This window comes from Dromiciops gliroides, chromosome 2 (assembly GCF_019393635.1).
Source record: "Dromiciops gliroides isolate mDroGli1 chromosome 2, mDroGli1.pri, whole genome shotgun sequence".
Classification (NCBI taxonomy): domain Eukaryota; kingdom Metazoa; phylum Chordata; class Mammalia; order Microbiotheria; family Microbiotheriidae; genus Dromiciops; species Dromiciops gliroides.
Window position 1 is genome coordinate 486,581,881 of NC_057862.1, and position 22,403 is coordinate 486,604,283.

General features: G+C 39.0%; 1 protein-coding gene across 1 annotated transcript in view; it reads left to right on the plus strand.

The window, feature by feature from the left end:
* Positions 1-22,403, plus strand: part of CDH13 (cadherin 13) — a 1,286,821-nt gene that overhangs the window by 69,485 nt on the left and 1,194,933 nt on the right. The gene's annotated exons all lie outside the window — the stretch shown is intronic.

Sequence of the window (22,403 nt, forward strand, 5' to 3'; positions counted from 1 at the left end):
AAGAGGATGAAATTTGGGGGAGATAATATCTGGCTTCTTGTATTTGAAAGATTCTCATAAGAAGACAGATTAAGCTTAGTCTACCTGATCTTCAAGGGCAGAAAGTGATCACCTAGCTAGAGAATTTTGGAATTGGAGTTCAAACCCAGCTCTTACCTAACCTCAAATCCATCTAATGCTTGCTTAGCATTATGATGAAAGTCTTGTTTGATCTACCCTACTACAGAGGGCAAACCTAGAGAAAACATCAGTACAGTAAGCAATTTATATTAGACAGAACAAAATGCACGATATTAAAACAGGAAACAAGAAATCTGTCATCCCATTTCTTTTGGTGAGAGTCAGATTTTTCTCATATGTAAAAAAAGAGACAAAAATCAAATACCAAAGTTACAGAGTGCAGAGTTTGTCTTCTTCTTTGTTCCTTTACCCCTTTCTCGGTAATTAGAGAACAGAACAAGGCAGCCTATGATAAACAGATACAAATTTCTTTTATAGGTGTGAATTGTCAGGTCCCTGGAGGCAGAGTCTCAGCTACATATTTCTTTCGAAGCCCAGAGCTCAAAATAGTTATGATCACACTGTAGGTATTTAATAAATAGTTTCTGACTTGGGTATTTTATTTTTAATCAAGGTCTTCTATATTGTATCTTCAAGGAGTGATTAATAGACATTTACTTCAGGAGTTGGCTGGTGGGGTAGATAAGAGGCAAACTGGACTATTGAAAAGTGAATTGTCTTTGGAGTCAGATCAGGTGGGTTCAAATACTATCTCTTATTCTTTGTTCATATGTCATTTCGGACTAGTGATTTCCTCTCAGGGCTTTTATTTCATCTGAATAATGAGGGAATTGGGGAGTTGGACTAAGTTGAGCTTCAAATGCTAGAGCTATAATCTTTTGAGAAAGATAACTTTTTAGTGAACTAGACATTATAGTGACACAGAAAGTGGTAAAGATGCTTCAACACATGCAGAGTTGTTACAGTCAGTCCGTCAATGAGCATTGATTTAGCACCTATTATATGTCAAACTCTATGCTAAACATTGTAGATACAAAGAAAATCAAAATCAAAATAAAACAAGAATCCCTTCTCTCCAGGATTTCAATCTAATGAGGGAGATAACATACAAATAATTATGTACAGATAATGTATAAACAGGATAAATTGAAGTCCGAAAGAACCCCCCAAACTGCTTATTGAGTTAATATTATTGCTACAGGATCCATGACCTAATTGATTTTTAACCATTTTGGAACAGCAGACCAAGTTTCATTCCCCAAATTGGCATCCTTTCTCACCATTTGCATGAAAACCTACTTTCCTGTGTGTAGAATGGATGCATGTATTGGCTCCATTTTCTTTGTTTCCTTTCTGACAAGTGGAACCAGTCAGGAACAAACCCAAAACACACTAAATGAGTGTCAGAATGATCCAGTTAGTGCCAGTCACTTGGGCTGAAGATGTTTCCCAGGTTTCAGGGTTCTGAGCTTTTTTGCAGGATGATCCTTTTATTTGGCCCCAGTGGGTGTTCCAAAGTTTTCTGTTAGCTATTTCCCTTCACTTCCTTTCCTTGTTTATAGTCCTAACAAGTGTGAAAATCTAGTATATTGGGCTAGTTGATCAAATCTGGTAAAAGGTGCATTGTATGACTGAGTAAGAGAGCTATACCATATGTCTGAAAAAAAGGATAGGGGGGCAGGTAGGTGGCGCAGTGGATAGAGTACCAGCCCTGGAGTCAGGAGTACCTGAGTTCAAATCTGGCCACAAACAGTTAACATTTACTAGCTGTGTGACCCTGGACAAATCACTTAACCCCAATTGCCTCACTAAAAACAAAAGAAAAAGAAATGGAAAGGAAAGTATAGGTCATGCATTTGTAAAGAAAAGAGTATAAATTGCACAGGATGAACATGCTGGATAAATGAATAGAAAAGCATTTATTAAGTACCTACTATGTGTCAGGAATTAAGGAGGGCATTATCTACAATGTGACTTTGAGGAAGAGGTGTGTACCCCATACACAAAAGTGGGGAGGCTGAGCAGCCATGTGATCTTTAAGAAAGTGTGTGTGTATATATATATATATATATATATATATATATATATATATATATATATATATACATATACACACACACATATACATATATGTATATATACACATATACATACATACATACATATATATATATACCTCAGAGATTTGATGAAACTGTGTCATACAACTTTCATCTTCCAAACTGCAGATCTAAAGAAGCATATGAAATTAGCCATTTAGATGAACTTGTATATCAATTGAAAGTCAGTTGTACCACTCTCAGTGTGTCCTCAGGTGAATGTGGGTCCAATAGATATCTCCCCTTCACGTACTTTATGGTCTTTATGGTGTCCTGGCATTTCCTCTCTTATGGCCTCCTACCTCCAATGTAAAAAAATTAATAACTATATCTATATGAAAAATTATATAACTATACTTATATGAAAAATTATGATTCTATGAAAATTATAACTTTAGAAATATTATAATTGGGCCATAAGTCCTGCCATGGTCGCCATTCAAATGTAAGAATTTACTGGGGCTAATCTAATTGGGCCTAATTTATCTGGGAGGCTAATCTGACGAGTTTGCCTAATTTTGGAGGACTAATCTGTGGACTTTTGACTGGCTGGCTATCTGACTGCTATTAATTTAATATGGGCCGTTTATAAAGTTCCACCACACTTGCTCCTTCCAAATTGATAAGCAAAACATTACGAAGCCTCTTCCATTTTGACAGCAGAGGGTTTATTTATGAGATACTATTGAAAATTAAGAATACAGGGAAATAAAATGTACAACCTGACTGCATTCCAGCATGTCTCTTTCCACCTAGTGCGCCTGGAACATTTTTAGCCTCCTCCTGCATACCAATGGACTTTCTTCTAGCGTTCCCCTCACTGAAAAGCCCCCCTGCTCCTTACTCTTTCTCTGGACTCCTTCTCTTTTCTGCCCCCTTCAGCATCTCTCCTTTCTCTATCCTCCAGAGCCCCCCTTCTGTTCTCTTAATCTCCTGGCCTCCCTTTTCACTGTCTTTTCCCCTCTATATATGTTTCTTCTACCCACTCAAACCTCAGGCTCCCTGCACCCCCACAGATGCCAAGCTAATCTGGCCGCACTAGCGCTGCAGCCGGGGGGGGGGTGATGCTCAAGTGTCCCTTGTGTACCACACCCAGGGCACCAGGGGCCTGTGCCCCCTGCTGCATGCCTGGGACCTCTGCACAGCCTATGCCAGAGCCCAGCCTGAATGAGCCCGGAATCTCTGGGGTAGATCCCCCCAGGGCAGAGGGAGCTGGGGTGTTTTTCCCCAGCTGTCTGACCTGTCATCCCATAAAGCCCACGGGCTTTTTGGCTCAGCTGAAGCAGAGGGATAGGGGAACCAGCCCCTATTACACAGAAAAAACCCTGAGGGCCTAAAGCTTTTTAATCTCAGCCCAAAGGCAGGGTCCCTAAATTGAAATAAATTTCCACACCAACTAGAATATAAACTCCTTCAGGGCAGGGGCTACATAATTTTTGTCCTTGTATCCCCGGTGCCTAGCACATGATCTGATACATTGGAGGTTTAATAAATGCTTGCTAATTGATTTTTTTATTCTAGTCATTTTTCAGTCCTGTCCAACTCTTTGTGATACTGTTTGGGATTTTCTTGGCAATGATACTGGAGTGGTTTGACATTTCCTTCTCCAGCTCATTTTACAAATGAGAAAACTGAGACAAACAGGGACAACTAATAAGTATCTGAGGACAGATTTGAACTCAGGAACATGATTGTTTGTTCCTGACTCCAGGCCAGGCACTCTGTCCATTGTGACACCTCGCTGCCAATACTGATTATCCTCCTGGAATCACAAATTAGAGTGGGAAAAGACCTCAGAGGCCTATCTTAAGCCTTTGGGCCTTTGGCCCTTATCCTCCCTAACATGTACCTGTCCTCACAAAACTTTAACAATGTGACTGAGGTATCTATTATATAGACTTTCATATTGATATTTGTAATTCTTTTGATATGCTTGGTTGGTTTTCCCCCTTCTAGTCCTACCTGTTCTTAAGCAAAGGTGAGACCTTTGGATGTTTCATCTTACCTGTAAGCCACATCTCCTCAGAGCCCCCGGCCCACTTGTATTTTGATTCTGCTTACAAAAAATTTCCTCCCAAAGACTCTGTAGCATTTTCAACATACATAGAAAATAGTAGAGTCCCACAACAGGACCCTGACCTCCAGCCAATCCCATCATGAGCCAGTGATTAATATCTAAAACCAGGCAAGGAACCAAAAAACTTACACACCCAGAAGTAAAGTGCAAACTCCTCCCACTTGCAGCCATTGTGATCTCATGGATCCGAGTTTTTTGTCAGTGAATTACTCTGTAAGTTCAGCCTAAGCTTAGTGCTGGACAACTTCTGTGAGCTGAGGACTTTGGTGATACCTAGCTAGGCTTGGTTGATAGAACCAAGCTTACTCCCCTGCCAGCAGCCTTCCCCCCCCCCATAATGAGGGTTAAGTGACTTGCCTAGAGTCACACAGTTAGTAAGTGACAAGTGTCCAAGTGTCTGAGGCCGAATTTGAACTCAGGTCCTCCTAAATTCAGGGCCTCTGCTTTATCCACTGCACCACCTAGCTGCCCAGCAGCCCTTTTTCAGATTGAACCCTCTGAGCAATTGTGGCTTCTTACTATGTCACCAGCCAAACAACAAGAAATGGTAGCATGATAATTCCAGATATGCTAACTAAATATGCAAATTACTCAATTGAGGCAGAAGGCTTATTTACATATGAGAAACATTAATTCTCTGACATTTTCAACTTCAGCCCTGGCTTTATGCTCACCATCTATTTTCTCTCCCCAGTATCAAGGTTAAGCGACTACATAATTCCTTTTTGGCCTTATTGTAGAGCTGGTAAAACTCTGGTGAAGGCATTTAATAACAGACAATTTGCTTGACAGGCAAATCTTGAGTATATTCACACACATACACACACACACACACACATACACACAGAAGTTTTCTATAAGATATTTTCTAACCGTTGCCTTATCCTGTTGAGAACAGGCCACCAAACAGCCTCTGCCTGCTGTGACTATGAAGTAGCTGAGGAAGAGCTCCTACCTCCTATCTCCTGCTTTTACAATGGGTTGTCAGAGAGACATCCAAAGAAGGAAGGAGAAGGCACAGAGCTTGTTTGTAACTGCTTCCTTATATTTCTAACACTTCCAAGGGAGGATTAAAAAATGTAAGTTAATGACACTGAACATTAAACAAATCAAACATGTGTATTTTTCTCAGTGGCAATTGCTATTCATTTTTCCTTTTGAAATCTTTACTTCTAAGGAATGTTTAATGCAAACACACAACTTTTTGTTGTTTTTTTTGTTTGTTTGTTTTTTGTTTTTAATTTTTGCAGGGGGGTTAAGTGACTTGCCCAGGGTCACACAGCTAGTTAAGTGTCAAGTGTCTGAGGCTGGATTTGAACTCAGATACTCCTGAATCCAAGGCCAGTGCTTTATCCACCGCGCCACCTAGCTGCCCCCCGAACACACAATTTTTAAAAAGAGAACCTGTAGAATCTCTCTCTTTAAAAACTATTTCCCTCCATTTTGTATTCAAATGAAACTGTTTCAGTGAGCTTATTATTGAAGAAATGTCCTGGAAGTGGAACAGTACTTGCCCAAATGGGAGTAGTTCTAAAATAGAATATCCTTCATTAGGATATATAGAATTTCTTTCAAACTCCCATCACTCCCAGACTAGCACTGTGGGAGACATGTATATATACCAAGGGCTTCTTCCTAAGATAGAGATGGATGACATTTCATGGTGATGTTTTAAATCTAAATCAGCAAGAGGGGAAAGAGGAGGGATTATTAGGAAGTTTGGAGCAGTAAGAAAAGATAGGACTGTGAGAATAGAAGTAAGAATTGGACAGTCTTTTCAATGAGAAACATTCTCTGCAAGCCTTATTTATTGACTGAATAGGTTCTGGGTTTTCCAGATGACTCTGAAATGCGTCTCTGAAGCCTTTAGTTTTTCCAGTTTTATTTATGAATTTGGGACAGTTTTCCATTTGTATCATTTTCTGTTTGCCTCCCCATGACTCAGCTTTGGTCAATCAAAATTTCAGGGCATGGGAATGTGTAGCTGCAATAGTTTTGGCTCCCACTGGTTTCTCTGAACCTCTATATTTGCTCAAATCAGAAGAGGACTTCCACCCACTCAAAGGTGAACTCTGGACTTATGGAAATATTCATGATTATAAGCCAGATCCTAATACGTTTTTTTTTTTTTGGGGGGGGTGAGGCAATAGGGGTTAAGTGACTTGCCCAGGGTCACACAGCTAGTGTCAAGTGACTGAAGCTGGACTTGAACTCAGGTCCTCCTGACTCCAGGGCTGGTACTCTATCCACTGTGCCACCTAGCTGACCCTCCTAATACGATTTTAAGAGCAGTGGTAGATTAGTAGGGACTTACCAGTACATATATGTAACTTGGCAGCATAGTATAAAAGAAAAAGAATTTGGAGTAAGAGGACCTGGGTTCTAATTTCCTTTCTGCTAAATACCATCTCTGTGACTTTGGGCAAGAAAATTATCTTCTTAAAATCTGTTTCCTCTTTTTAATCTCTACAGTGAGGGAGGTGGATTCAATAACTTGGAGAATCCTTTTTGGTTCTAAACCTATGTCCATGTGGGTGTATTTGTAAATCAAACGAATAGGTGTTTAGCAAGAACTGAGCATATGCAAGAACAAAGGCAAGTTCTCTTGCCATAGAGGCTCTGTGTTCTGTTCTATCCAAGGTGCCCAGAGGTATAAGATTCTTCTGGTCCCTGCTTTCATGATACTCACAATATAATTGTGGAGAGAAGACAGGAACAAATAAAAGGATGAATTATAATATCAGATTTAATGGACAGATCAAGACAAAAAGAGATATGACAAGGTCACATGTGACCAAGGGTTCATGAGTTGCTTGGAAAACAAAAATTACAGATATTCAGAGGAACAAAACTTTGCTTAGCAATATTGGACTTCAGAGTTCGAACAACAGCAGTGGTCACTTGTCTGATACTCATTTTCAGACATGGAAACTGTAACTCAGAAGGGCTGGGTGACTTCCGTGCAGTCATAAAAGCAGAATCAGCAGAGCTGTGATTTCAAACCAAGTCCTCTGAGTACAAATTCAATGTCCTTTGTACTAGCACAAAGGGGAGGCTTTGATGGAAGCTTGTGAGGATGCAGGGGCACCTGGAGGGCTCTAGCCAAGTGCCTTTTCCCATTAGAGGTACTTCGCCCTTATTCGTTCCTGATACCTATGAGTTATATTACTTCATGTCGAAATCCAAAGTACCATCCATCAAAATTGATTATTTAACATCAAGTCCTTTCTGGGAGGCTCCCAAACCCTTTTCTTCATTTCTGGTCCGCAAATAGATGGGTTTGGTTTTCTTCCTGGCTTCCCCACTCTTAGAGAGGTCTCACCTGGCTTACAGCCCAGTGGGGTCAGAGTTACTGCAGAGCCTTACAGTTTCCTTCCCAAATATTGTCATCACAGAATTGCATTACTTCCATCTTCTTGGCACTCCTTTTCTAAGCAGGTCTAAGTACCTTCCATAAATTACTTCAATGACTCTCCAATAGCTTTCAAAGCTCTCATCTGAAACAGTCATCCAAACCAGCCAAAACAGGTCACAGGGTTTCTTAAAGAGAAAGGGGTTTGGCTGCCCTGGTAAAGGGTGCGGATAGCAGAGGTGATCACTGAGATTTATGGTCTGGGACTTCTAAATCACCTGTGGAACTAACGGTGGCTGAAGTCTGGGGCATGAAAGTGCTGTGCTAAGCAACAGCCCTCAATTGCCTTGCACCTGAACATTCCAGGGATATTCCTTAGAGCCCTCAAGGCTTGACTCCTGAGCTTAGAACTAGTCTTGTCATTCTCTATTTTATTCTCAGGTGTTCCCCAGTGGGACCGGGAGATCCAGGACAGCAGGAACCAGATCTTATTCTTATAGTTCTTCTTTGAGAAGGACTATGTATGGTGGAAAGAACACTGTTCTTGGAGTGAGGAAGACCCATGTTCAAATTCTACCACCTCAGACACTTAATTGCTGTAAAACTGGGAACAAGTCAGTAAACCTCTTGGAGCCTTAATTTTCCTCCTCTGCAAAATGGGAATAATACTATCACCTCTATCACAGGGTGATTGTGAAGATCAAATGAAATAGTTTGCAAATCACTTTACATTTATACACACATTATTTATATGGTATGCACACATACCATATAAATACATGTATATGCTGTATAAATAAAAACTATTGTTCTTTCTCCCACATCCCATTGAATTTAACACAATTCTAGACCCAAAGTCAATGCTCATTGAAGAGATATTAATTGAATTGAAGTAAATTGGGGATCCCTGAGTTCTTATCTCTACACTCCAATGTTGTTTTTTAAGCTAGTCCCTGAGTTAATAATAACCATATGCCACTAATCTTTCAAATATTTGAGTTGTTATTGCAAAGGGGATATTACTCATCTACAACCACATCCAAACAAGTTCCCAAAGAACAATGAAGATTATCTACAATGTGTTTTAAAAACAGGGATGTTTTGTACTTTTGGCTTAGCTGGTAATGTTATACTTGGGTTCTTCATGACTAAGAAAAACTATTGCTACTATAATTGCAGCATAAGTATGGTCATGGCACTAGATTTGATATCAGAAACCTGGGTTTGAGAATTGGCCTGGGTACTTACTAGCTAGTTGACAAAAGGCAAGTGCTTGTCTTTCTAAAACTCAGTTTTTTCTTCTATGAAATGGGAATGATTCTATTTGTATAGGTCATTCAAACAGAAATTAGCAGAACTGAGACTTAAACCCCAATTTTCTGAGTCCAAATTCATTGTTTTCTACTGGTGCTAAGGGAAGGCTTCCTTGGTAAGCTTTGTAAGCTCCAAAGAATGATAACAATGGGAGCTTTTGTTGTCATGGCTTCCTGTAAAAAAGACAGCCATCACAGGTGCTGATGTGGCAGGGAGGATGATTAACTATCTTAGCTTAAATGGGGGTTTTTTGGTAGTTTTTTTTTCCTTTCTAAATGTGCTCTTTCTGCAGTTCAATAAGTGGTTTTTCTTACTAATTCTTCACAAAAGCTCTCAAAAGTACACATGTTCTTTGTGACCAGAATCTTCTGAAGAACCCATAGAGTGAAAGGATCATAGATTTAGAGATGAAAGGTTACTTGGAGGTCATCCAATCTCATCTCTTCATGATACAGATGAAGAAATTGAGGGTCAGAGGGGAGAAGTGACTTGCCTAAAGTCATTCAGGTAAAAAGTGTCAGAATTGGCAAACCCAGGTCTTCTGACTGTATATCCAGCTCTCTCCCCTGTGCCCGATAAGGCAAATTTTCCTGACTCTCCTCTTTAAGTAACATTGCTTTACGGACACCCTCAGAAAAAATAACCTAGTTATTCATGCTAATTGGCGTGTTTTACTTAAATAAGTTGGGATTGGAAAGGAAATGCAGTGAATGTTAGTCTTGACATGGACTTATTCTTGCAAACACATTTATCACCATTAATTAGCATCCTTAGTGAGAAAGGTAGGCGATTGCCTCTAGTGGTACATGTGTAAAAGCAACACGTGTTCTTGGAAATTAACTATATTTCCCATGGTGCAAGTCTGATTTTTTTCCTCTTCTACATTATGATCCCATGGAGGAAGAAGGAATTAATTTAGGACCCAGGCTTTGCTGGGGGTTGTGAGCTTATAATCTGTAACAGAGAAAAAAAATTTTGGCATAAATTTTCCCTTCTTCCAACATTTTTTAAAGAGATATTTTATCTGAAGGACCCTAAACTTGATCTTCCCATGCTGTTTCATTCAACCTCATGTCTCAGAACTTTGCAATTGCCCAGGGATGCTGAAAAATCATTTTTAGTTTGAGAAGCTTAGCAAGATTGACTTTAGTCAGTTCTAACATAATTCTAGAAAAAAGATAGGCTTTTATCTTATGCCAATATAATTTTAATTTTGCTGTTAGCTTTTAAAGCATGTTTAGGGATTCACTGTCTTCTTCATTTGCCAAATGAAATCTCCCCAGATTCAAATACTTGACATCTATTGAAGGTATTCATTCAGTTACTATTCATTGCCCTCACTGAGGCAATGGCTCCCTGACTTAACCGCTGACCTGTCAGGCCAGGTACCAGTTTAGTGTTTTCTTATACTTTTGACAGTGTTTTGTGTCTCTTAATAAGAGAGCAAGGGAAAATGATCTAAATTCACTGGATATACTCTGCATTGCACTGTACGAATTTTGATTCTGTCCCCCAATATTGAAGGTAATTGCTTTGCTTCCTGAAATGTAAATGGGGATAAATGATGATCAATGCCTTCATTTATTTAGTCATATCCTGTTTAACTAATTACAACTGTTTCTATGCTTAATTGTTTTTTCATCGACAAACAAAAGAAAAAAACATTGCTAATGAGGTTGTCTGTACCCATCTAAGCTAATTCATTATTCAGAAGACCATTCCAGAGGTATTTTTGAGTCTTTCCTCTCCTTTACCAAGCTCTCCTCAGATTCAGGTGCCAACTCCCACTGATTCTGTCTCCATGGTATCACTTGCATTTTTCTCTTTTCTCAATACTCACACACAAACCCATTTATTCCATAAACTTTCAGCTGGACATTCTGATAGAATGTATGTTCCATTAGGGCAGGTACCTTTTCTTTTTGTCTTTGTAGCTCTAGTACCCAGCACAGTGCCTGACACATAACAATGCTTGATAAATGCTTATTAATTGATAGGACTTTTGAAATGACCTCCTTATCTCTGGTATTTACTTTCTTGAATCCAGCCTTAACATAGCTGCCAAAATCATCTTCCTAGTGCAAAGGAAATGCATACTCAGAAGCATTCAATGATGCTTCACTGATTATCTGATAAAATATAATCCTCTTCATTTGATATTTAGAGATTTCCACAATTCATTCATTCAGCAAAAGTGCATTAAGCACTGACTATATTGAGAGCCTAGTACTTGGCACTGTGGGTTTGCATAAATCATGTTTCCTACTCTCGTAGAGCTTACAGTCCAGCAAGATGCTAGTACAGCTAGCTCTAAAAGAAGGAGCTAAAGATAAATCCAGTGAATGGATATAAAGCATCCAACTACATAATATGAAAATAATTCTGGGATAGATATTTGCATACCTGGATTATAGTCCCAGATCTGCCACTGGCTGTATGACCTTGTACAAATCCCTTCCCCTGTGGAGATTATTTCTAAAGCATAGGTTCCAGGAGCAGGAATCAGCTATGATTTAGCCCTTATGGTCATCTCCTCATAATTAATCTCAGACTTCCATATCTGAAGGCTCCTGCAGACCTACATCATTGAACCTTACACATGACATAAATGTGTTACTCATGGGATGATCACCCTTTCTTTACATCTCATTCCAAATTGGTCATTCAACGATATCACTATTGGAAGAGTAAACAGTTATCCAGGAAATGGTAAGATGAGGTCCTGTGTTATTGACAAATACCTGTGGCATCAATCAGAAATATTGTAAAGAGGGGTTTGGAGCTAGAGAATAAAGACTTTATAAATTCTTTTTGTCTTGTCTTTTCCTCCCCTGCTCCTTCTTTTTGTACCTGAAAAGCCTGAAAAGCACCACATCAAACTGAAGAAAGAACATTAGAAATTTGGGCCCAGGATAGGAATTTTGCATAATTTGGCCATTATGTAGTAGCCCAAAGTGATAAAAAACAGAGGAGTGCCTCTCTGTAGGTAAGAGATGGGCTCCTGAAGACCTACCTGCCTGAAGAAGCTGAATTCAAATAACATGACACACTAGGAGAGCCTATTATTTAAAGTAATCCTCTATGTAGAATTCCTTATGTACAATGATGAAGGCTTTGCAAAGCAAATCACTGTCCCTTCAGGTTTCTGTTCTGCTAGTTCTGAATGCCATATACAGCACAAGGTAAAACTTTCTTAAAGTACTAGTTTGTATATCTAGTTTTATTATTATTGGGCTTTTTTATTTCTAGGGAAATCTTTTGAAGTATTTTGGGGTAGAGAGGTTGTATTGGGTTTTTGCTTCTTCCCTCCCTCTCCCTTTTCCTCCAAAAATGAATATCTTTTACTCCACAGTTTTAAGCTTGGTTTCTTTTTAAAAAAATGCATCAAGGGGGCAGTTAGGTGGCACAATGGATAGAACACTGGCCCTGGAGTCAGGAGTACCTGAGTTCAAATCCAGCCTCAGATACTTAACACTTACTAACTAAGTGACCCTGGGCAAGTCACTTAACCCCAATTGTCTCACTAAAAAAAATGCTTCAGAATCATCTACAAGTGTTCTTAACTTGGGATCTGTGAACTTGTTTAAATTTTCCTTTGAAAACTGTATCCCAGTATTGTAATTCCTTTTCAATCCTGTGTGTTTTATTGTATGCACTTAAAAATATTTTTCTGAGAAGAGGTCCATAGGTTCCACCAGACTGTCTAAAGGGTCTGTGTCCTACTAAGGTTGAGGACACGTGCCCTAAACTGCATTCTGAGTGAATACTGGGAAATTAAGTCACATTTTGACAGAACAATCCAGGACAACCATGCACTCCATTTCCTGAGAAAGAAAATATTCATTTGATGCTATTTGAAAGTAACAGTTGCAGTTGGACACCAAAAATGTTTAAAAAAATTTTTTTTTAAAGATTCTGGTTAAATTGCTTCAAAAGAACATTCCATTCCCAGCACCTATGGAACATTAGTTGCATTTCTATATATCCTATAAGTGTTAGATCCAGCTTCTTTTAGGCATTCACTATTCCCTCCTTTACCTCCCCCCCCCAAAAGAAATAGACAAAGCCTGGCCAAAGAACAAGAAGCAAGTAATTGTGCAACTAAACCACTTCCTTTCATATTCTAAAATCCAAGTAAGTTATCGGCATTGTCTCCTAGGTCTAAGATTCTCCTAGTTTTTCCAACTTTGATTTCCCCACTTCCTTAACAAGATCCAAAATTAAATGTAATCATTTAAGTCACAACAGCATAAAAGTTATGTGAATATGAGGTTTCAAAGGTTTATTAAACATTATGCGTGATCCTTCAGCAATGAAATTGAGAAGTACTTACATTTCACCAAACCACCCCACCTCCTGTTTCAGAAAACAAAATAGAGGCCTTTAAATGGGAAGAGATTTGTCTAAGGTCAAGCAGTCAATGGCACAGATGGGACTACAATTTGGGTGTGTAAATACCTACCTCAGAGCAACTTACATTCTATTATGGGGTTGATAAAAGATAAGATTAGATTTTTTTTAAGTAGGTGTTGTATTTAAGATTCAGTGAATTATTAGTCTTTTGGTAATGAGGGCTCTTTGGCAGATTCTTATTTTCCTTCTTATACAATTTTCATCAATTAACAACTACATAAATAAACATGTCCTCATAGTATCACAGGATAATACATTAGAGGTGAAAGGTACCTTGGAAGTCTTCTCCTCTTCACCTTCATATTGCAGATGAAGAAACTGACATCCAGAGAGGTCCCAGGTCATACATTAAGTAAGGATCAAAGCAGGCATTTGAATACAGGACCTCTGACTGCAAATCCAGCATCCTTTCCATGGTAACATGCTGCCTTTCAGTGGCTGACCAGCCTTCTCCCTGGGAATGCATTCATATTTGCATGCCATCTCTCTATCTTTCATGACCCTGATGAACATTAAATATATGGAAAACTACACTAATTTACATTAATTGAGGGTAAGGTGATATAAGTGAAGGGGGAATCTCATTTTAGGGTATTTTAAAAGAAGGATTAATCTCCCAAACTCATCAGCACCGTTTTACTTTCCCTAATTTCCTCAGGACCTGTTTTGTTATTTTTCCCCCCTCTTCTCTCTGTTTGCCATCCTAAGGACATGGCTAACATTCTGGTCTCATGATTCTTCATTTCTACTGGCTTTCATCTCTCCTTCACTTCAGCCATACATTGGTCCACACTACACTTGGGCCTTGTCAGGCTTCAAAATTGTTGTACCTTGTGTGTCTCTCCATGACACTAACTGACACTAACTCTTTGAATAGAGCACCAGTCCTGGAGTCAGGAGGACCTGAGTTCAAATCCAGCCTCAGACACTTGACACTTACTAGCTGTGTGACCCTGGGCAAGTCACTTAACCCCCAATTGCTTCACCAAAAAAAAGAAAGAAAGAAATTGCACTTCATCATGACCTCTGGCCTCCTGAAAACCCCTTTTAATCTTAGTTTCTTAGTGTCTTATGGCTTTACTTAATTTTCTACTCATCCTGGATTCCACTGACAATTTCAGTGATGACTTCACTTTTGCTCTAGAATTTCTATAGCATTTGACATATTTGACTGTGCCTGCTCTTTGAAACTTTGTTTTATTTGGGCATCTTTGATCCTTTTCTATTCTCCTGATTTTCTTCCTGAAACCCTGATTGGTCCTTTTCTGTTTCTTGAAGCAGGTCCTCTTCCTCTTCCTATTCCCTTAAGGCCAGTATCCCCTCAGACCGTATCCTTATATCTGTTTTCTCCCTTGGTAATCATATCTACTCCATGTGACATAAAGTATAATTTTTAGAAGTCCTCCAAAAGACTTCCAAATCTATGTCTCTAGCCCTGAACTCTACTCCAACATTTATGTCCTTGCAATTTCTCCATCATTCATCTACTGGTACCTTGAGCTGAAAATGCCCCAAAAGAAATTGCTCATCTACCAATCAAAATCCCCTTTTGTTCTTTGACTTCCTTTTCTCAGCTAATTCAATTCAATCACCTATTCAATCACTCAGGATTGAAAACTTGATCTGTTGTTTTTTGGCTTTTCTTTAATCCTCTGCCACCAATCAACAACCAGGTTCTTTCTTTTACTGTTCTCACTTTTACATTCCTGTAAAAAACACCCTTATTTAAGACCTTCTCACCAATTCTTTCATTGCTCTTAACTGGTCTACCTAACTCATCTTTCCTTTTTCAGATCATCCTTCATTGCTTGAACCATGCTATCCCACTGCTCAAAAACTTTCTCTGTCTACTGAATAATAAATTAATCTTCATCCCTTGACTTTCAAATTCTTCAATAATTTGGTCTTTAACTCCATCCTCTGCCCTTTCTCTTCATATGCTCCTTCACACAGCTTATTTTCCATATAACTGAGATGACTTTGGCATGGACATTTCCTGCCCTTTTTTGCCTCTGTACTTTGGCTCTGCTTAACAGAGTTAGCCCCAACATCTCCAACTGCCAAAATCTTACCTCTTCCATTATGAGTTTTTCAATGCTATGAATTTTTCTTCTGATCTTTAGCTCTTTTTACTAGTATTCATATGAAATTTTCCATTTTCTCCTTTATATTATAAGTATTTGTATATCTATCTTATCTTTTTATTGTAGTGGAAGCTCTTTGAGGGCAGGGATTTTTTTTAATCTATGTATCCCCTATTATACCCAGTATAAGTCTTTTCGGTTCAAAGCTGTGCAATATATTCCCTTTGAAATCATGAATGAGATCAAAGTAAGATGGATCCAAGTCCCTGTGGGAATAACAGAAGATAATTACTAAAAGATAGAGGAATGCAAGAGAAAAGTTCTCAAAGAGCTGGGAACAAAGTTAATGATGACAGCTAACTTTATGCAGGATGTCCCCAAAGTATTGTTTTTAGGATTTCACAGCTTAAAACTACACCAAGACTTTTGAAACCCCACACAACAATCTTCAGAGGTAGATTCTGAATATATTTTTTAAGAGAGAAAACTGAATTTCAGAAAGGTTGAGTTAGTTATTCATGGAGGAGAAAAGATGGAGGAGATGGTGGGACTCCTCTAAGTACCTGAACTTTAAAGTGAAGGAGAGATTAGACTGATTCTTCATGGCCCAAAGGGACAGAAGTAAAAACAATTAATAGAATTTTCGGAGAAGTGTATTTCTATTCAAAATAAGGAAAGGCTTCCTAATAATTAGCAATATCCAAAAGTGAATTGAGCAGGTTTAAGAAGTAGTAGATTTCCCTTTCCTAAAGGTTATTCAGTCAACAAGTAATTTTAAAGCACTTCTAATGTCTTGTTGAGCACTGTGCTAAATGCTGGTGGTGGAAAGAAGGCATAAAACATAACCTACAAAAGAAGGCTAGATTAATATTTTTTATGATTATGATTATTAATTTTTTGGTGAGGCAATTAGGGTTAAGTGACTTGCCCAGGGTCACACAGCTAGTAAGTGTCAAGTGTCTGAGTCTGAATTTGAACTACTGCGCCACTTAGCTGCCCCTAGATGAACACTTGACAGGCATTTTGAGTTAGTTATACATATATATTAGATATCTGAGGTTGCCTCTTACTCTGAGATTCTGCAATTCTCTGGTTCCCATATTAAATCCAAAGACCTGAATGAAAGTATTCCATGATCTCAGTAACTGTCTGGACCTACTAAAAGTGGAAATAAGAAATTATGGTGTAGGAGATGCTTGAGGTTTTCCCCATGCTTAATGCTGTATCTGGGGGGTAATGAAGACAGAGTCCCTTACTTAATTTCAGTCCTTTCCAATGGTGACAGATCTTGATTCACTAAAATCAGATTGAAAATTATATGGCAGAAATTAGCCTCTTCAGCAGTACATAGGGAATATGCAAAAATGATGCATCCCCAGACTTATTCTTGTTGCCCAAGAGATTTTCCCTTCCCAGAAAAAGTAAATGTCTTCTGTATACATTTAATGTAGATCATAATTGGGGAATGGCTAAACAAACTGTGGTATATGATGGTAATGGAATATTACTGTGCCATAAGAAATGACAAACAGGATGTCTTCAAAAAAGCTTTGAAAGACATGTATGAAATTATGTACTGGAAAGTGAGCAGAACCAAGAAAACTCTGTACACAGAGATAGCAATAATGTTCAATGAAGAACTGTGAATGACTTGACTATTCTCAACAATGCAATAATCCAAGATAACCTGAAAAGAATATTGAGAAAACATACTATCCACCTCCAAAAAAAGAACTGATATTGATGGAACAGACTAAAGCAAGCTATTTTTCACATTTTTTCATTAAATGATAAATATGATGATATTTTGCATGATCATATATGTGTAACCCATATTGGATTGTTTGTGGCCTTGGCAAAGGGGGAAGAGAGGGAGGGAAGGGGGAATAGAGATTGGAATAGAAAAATACAAATAAAAATGTTTAATATGAATAGAGAGAGAGGTAGTGTGGTATTGTGTATAGAATAGCATTGGAGGCAAAATCTGGGTTAAGTTCCTACCTCTGAAATATAGTAGCTGTATAAGGCTTGGTAAGTTACCTAACCACTCACTGTTTCAGGCAATTCTCTAAGACTATAAGTAATGGAGAAATTGTTGATCTCTATTGGTAAAGGGAATTTCTAAACCTAGAGAAAGAGGTCACAAGTCTGGAATCCTTCTCTCTTCTCCCTAATATCCCTTGGCAGCTTTCTTTCTTTATCTCTTAAATTTAATCTTTTCTGTTCCCTCACCAAAGAACTATAATTTTATTACCATTTAATATTTTGGTTCTTCTTAACATCGTCTAAACTATACAGACAGTATATAAAGTCCATTAACATGGAATGATGCCTCAAAACTTGAGACAAGCTTAGTTCTTAAGGTGAGCCCAGGTTTTTGGTATGAGGTTCAAGGCTTTGATAATTCTCTTTCCCTCACCCCTGACAGTTTTCCCCTGATATTATAATGGGCAACAGGGAAAGAAAGTCACTCTCAACCCTCTAGTCATTCCTTTTCCATAGGGCAACTCTGGAGAGCCTGGAAATTTGATTCTCAGAAAGACAGGACAAGGACTTAAATGCCTCATGGGATTTGAAGAAGTCAACATCCCCAAGATGACTTCAGGGTGAATAAAATGTGTGAGGCTTGTGGTAGCTGATTGTTGGCTGCAGTGATGGTAACTACAGAGACTTCAGGGCCTAAAAGAATATTATCACCAATGCCAATTTTTCTATCCTCTGAGGGAGATGGACCAAAAGAGCAGTGGCCCACTGTGGAAACTGAGTACTTGGAGGAACATTCAGAGAAAAGTAACATAGAGCATATTTGGGAGAATGATTTTAAATCAGTGTGGAAAGAGAGGCTTGTACCAGATTGCAAAGAGCTTTAACTGAAAAGTTAATATTTTATCCCACAGGCAATCAAGATCTACTGAAGTTTTGGGAACAAGAGATTAACATGCTTAGGCACGTACTCATGAATTTTGGCAGCTTTGTGGTGAATGGGTAGGAAAAGGGAGTGGCTGGATATATGGGGCCCAATTAGGAGACTATTGCTATAGGACCCCCCCCCAAAAAAAAAAGAAAACAACATATTGAGCTCCTCATCTAGGAGTGGTTGTGTGGAGGGAGAGATAATTCACAATGAAGTGTCTGCAGACACAGAAGAGGAATACCTTTGGTTTAAAAAGAGAACATCTACTAGCACAGAGGGTCAACTGAAAACCAGAACACAGACATTCAAGCAGCAAACTTGGAAGGAAAAGTTGAATTTATATAAGGTTCATGGGTGAGCAATTTTTTATAGCTAGAATAGTACTTAGAGCCTACAAAATTAGAATGATAAGGATGATAACATTTGGGCCCACCATTTTGGGAAGAGTAAACTTCAACATCAACACGAGACCAACTGAAGTCCTCTCACCTCTTGGTTTTCAGCTGTTTCAGTTTCCTGACTCCATATCACAGCTCAATATTTCCAAGGCTTTAACCTGACAAAGTGAGAACAGCCAGTTGTACATTTGATTTGAGAAGAGATCCACAAACATTCACAAACCCATGCTTTGCTACTCTGTCAGCAGTCTCAAGGTGAAAGGCCTAAAGCACAGTATATAATTGGTGGAGAGATGATTGCTATGTACAAAACAAAATGAAATATTTCAGCTCTGCATCCAACACCAGAGCTCTTAGCTCTGGTCTGAAGATCAATATACTATCCACTGTATCCTTCTTTTCATTATACATTAATGTTTGAATAGAAAACCCACAGGTGGCAGGATCATTTTTTTGCATCCCAACAAGATGGCAATACTACTCAAGTCACTTAACTTTGCTTACTTTCAATTTCCTCATGTTTAAAATGGGGATAATAATATCTGTAGTATTGGCCTCACAGAGAACTATTGGGAGGATTCAGTGAGATCATATAGCAAAAGCCCTGTATAAATGTCAGGTTGTTACTGTGCTTTGGAAATGGAGACACAAAATGGAGACATCAGTCAAGCAGGAAATCATCATAATAGAGTGAAAAGTCCATGGAGTCCCAGGACCTTAGCTCAAATCCTGGTTCTGACCTTGGGTAAGTCATTCAATTTCTCTGGGACTCAGTTTCCTCCTCTGTAAAACCGAAGGCTTGGACTAGATGACCACTAAAGTCTTTTTAGCACTCATTCCTACTATGTGCTAGGCATTATGCTAGGACCTGGCAGTAGACAGACAAAACGGGGAAAAAAATAATTCTTCTCCTGAAGGAGCTTATAATCAAGTGATTGTAGAAGTTACCCCAAATAAGAAAGGTAAGAAGGGCAAGGTGCTTAGTTTCTCCAGGGGTCAATTTGTACAAGTTGCAAAGAAGGAAGTAGGGTTTTGGAATTCAGCTGGAGAGAGATAGGATAAAGACCAGAAAGGAATGTCTGCCTGCTGTTGGCTGGTAGGAGATCCATCTATCACTTGGTCACTTCTCCATGAATGTCCAAATATCATTAGAAAGAACTCACTGGGAACAAGACTTTTGCCTGACTGGGTCCAGTCAGAGCCAGTGATCACATGGGCTGACAACAGCACTCCACTGTCTCTTTCCTGCAGTCCTTGTTCATTACTTTGAGTTATGTTTTCCTGCCCATCTAAGGGCTATTCCTTTAGACCTCCTGCAGGAAGAGAATAGCAACATTTCTATAAAGCCAACAGGGCTGAGTCTGTGCCTGTTTGTCTCTTTTGAAAATGTGATTAGCTCACACTGCTGGTTTACTTCTCTCTCTAGTGACCAGTCCTCCTATTACAGTTGGCAACCAAATTGAAAGTAAATAGGTTGTGATATAACAGTTGGCTAGCACAGCTCCAACCCTCCCAGGCTGGAGAGAAGAGAAACAATCCCCTGTGCTGCCAGACAGTCCCACCCTGGCAGTAAATGAAACACTTAAAAAAGTGTTTTTGTCCATATGGGCATCTAGCAAACTGATTAGTCTTGTACAGGCCTGGAATAGACTCCTCTCTCCACCATTTAAAATTGTAGCTTTTCCTTCATGGCTCAGGTCACATGATACCCCCTATAGGTATATAAACCCAGTCATTTTGTCCCAAATGTGAACTAAGGGGCTCATTGGAAAGTTAAATAATGGCTGCTTTCCAGTTGTCCTTTAATGTAGCATCCTTTTGCCAGGAACTAGGTAGCACAGTGGAGAGAATGCTGAACTTAGAGTCAGGAAAAGCCAAGTTCAGATTTGACCCCAGACATTTATTGGTTATGTGACCCTGGGCAAGTCACTTAACTCTGTTTCTTCTTCCTTAACTATAAAATGTGGGATAAAAATAGCACTTAACATGGTATCCATAAACTTGTCTTTAAAAAACTGTTTGGATAACTTTATTTGGTTTCCTCTGTAATCCTACATATTTTATTTAATGCATCTGAACACATTATTTTGAGGAGCCTGTAGGCTTCAGTATACAGGCAAAGGGGTCCATGACACACACAAAAAATTAAGAAACCCTGATCTAGGGCTTTGGGGATGTGATGGATAAGAGTGGAATACTCAAGTTCATCTCTTTTCTGTCAATATGTGTCCTTGATGGTATCAGTAATGGTTCTTCCTACATAAAAGTGGTTATGTGCTGTGGCCTACTTGTGCCCCCTATGTGCCTTTCCACTGTCCTTTCCTGAACTACTTATAGTTGCTAATAAGCTCTTTCTTTTCCAATTGTTTGTTTTTGTTTTGTCTTCCCCTCATAAAATGTAAGCTTCTTGAGATTAGAGACAATTTATCTTTTTTTTTGTCATCTACCTAGAATAATTTGTATACAGTAGGTGCTTAAAAGTGCTTGCTGTATTGGTTTGGATCAGAAATTAGTATTCCTTGAACATTGACATCATAAACAGATAGTCCTGATATAAAGAAAATTGGGATATTTTAGGGAAAACTTTTGACTGAAGCTGGTAGCTTCTGAGGCTTTTAGCTGGAAGCCTGCTGGGGTCAGTTAGTTATCTCCAGAAACATAGCTCTGTATTAAATTTGATTCAATAAACATGTATTAAGTACCTACTATGTGCCTGGCACTGTTCTGACCCTGGGGTTACAAAGAGGAAAAAGATAATAACTACCCTCAAGGAGCCTACATTCTAATGAGGGAGACATGTAAACAAATAGTAAGCAAGATATGTACAGGATTACTAAGAAATAATTGAGAGGGAAATCACTAGAATTAAGAGGAGTTAGGGAAGGTTTAGGGGCAGGCAATTAGGTGGCACAGTGGATAGAGGGCCAAGTCTGGAGTCAGGAAGACTTATTTTCCTGAGTTCATATCTGGTCCCAGACATTTACTTAGCTGTGTGACCCTGGGCAAGTCATTTAACACTCTTTGCCTGAATTTCCTCATGTGTGAAATGAGCTGGAGAAGGAAATGGCTAATCGTTCCAGTATTTTTGCCAAAAAAAAATCCCTCATGGGGTCATAAAGATTCACACTTGATTGAAATGACTGAACAAGAAGGAAAGGCTTACTGCAGAAAGTGGAATTTTAGTTGAGGTTTAAAGGAAGCCAGAGAGATTCATAGAGTGGAGTAGGGAAAGTGTTCCAGGCATGGAAGAGAGTCAGAGGAAATGCCAACAGCTGAAAGATGGAGTATCTTGTTTGTAGAATGGTCAGGAGGCCAGTGTCATTGGATCAAAGAGTACCTGCTTGGGAGGCAGCTGGGGGAACTTCTCCCTCTATAGATAGCTTCTTTCAGGGGTAAAGTCTAAGATGAATGATTCTGAGCTTGCTTAAGGACCACTGATCTCCCAGAGCATTGCAATGGGTTTGAAAGCCTTTGCTGACCTTTCTTTCTCCCTGTCACAACATTGTCATTGTTGTTTAGTTGTGTCTGACTCTTTGTGACCCCATTTGGCGTTTTGTTGGCAAAGACACTGTAGTGGTTTGTCACACAACTAGCAAGTGTCTGAAGGCCAGATTTGAACTGCTAAAGATGAGTCTTCCTGACTTCAGGCTCAACATTCTATCCACTGTGTCACCTAGCTGCCTAGCATAAAAGTGTGCTAGTAGAAATTAACTAGCCATCAATGAAATCTG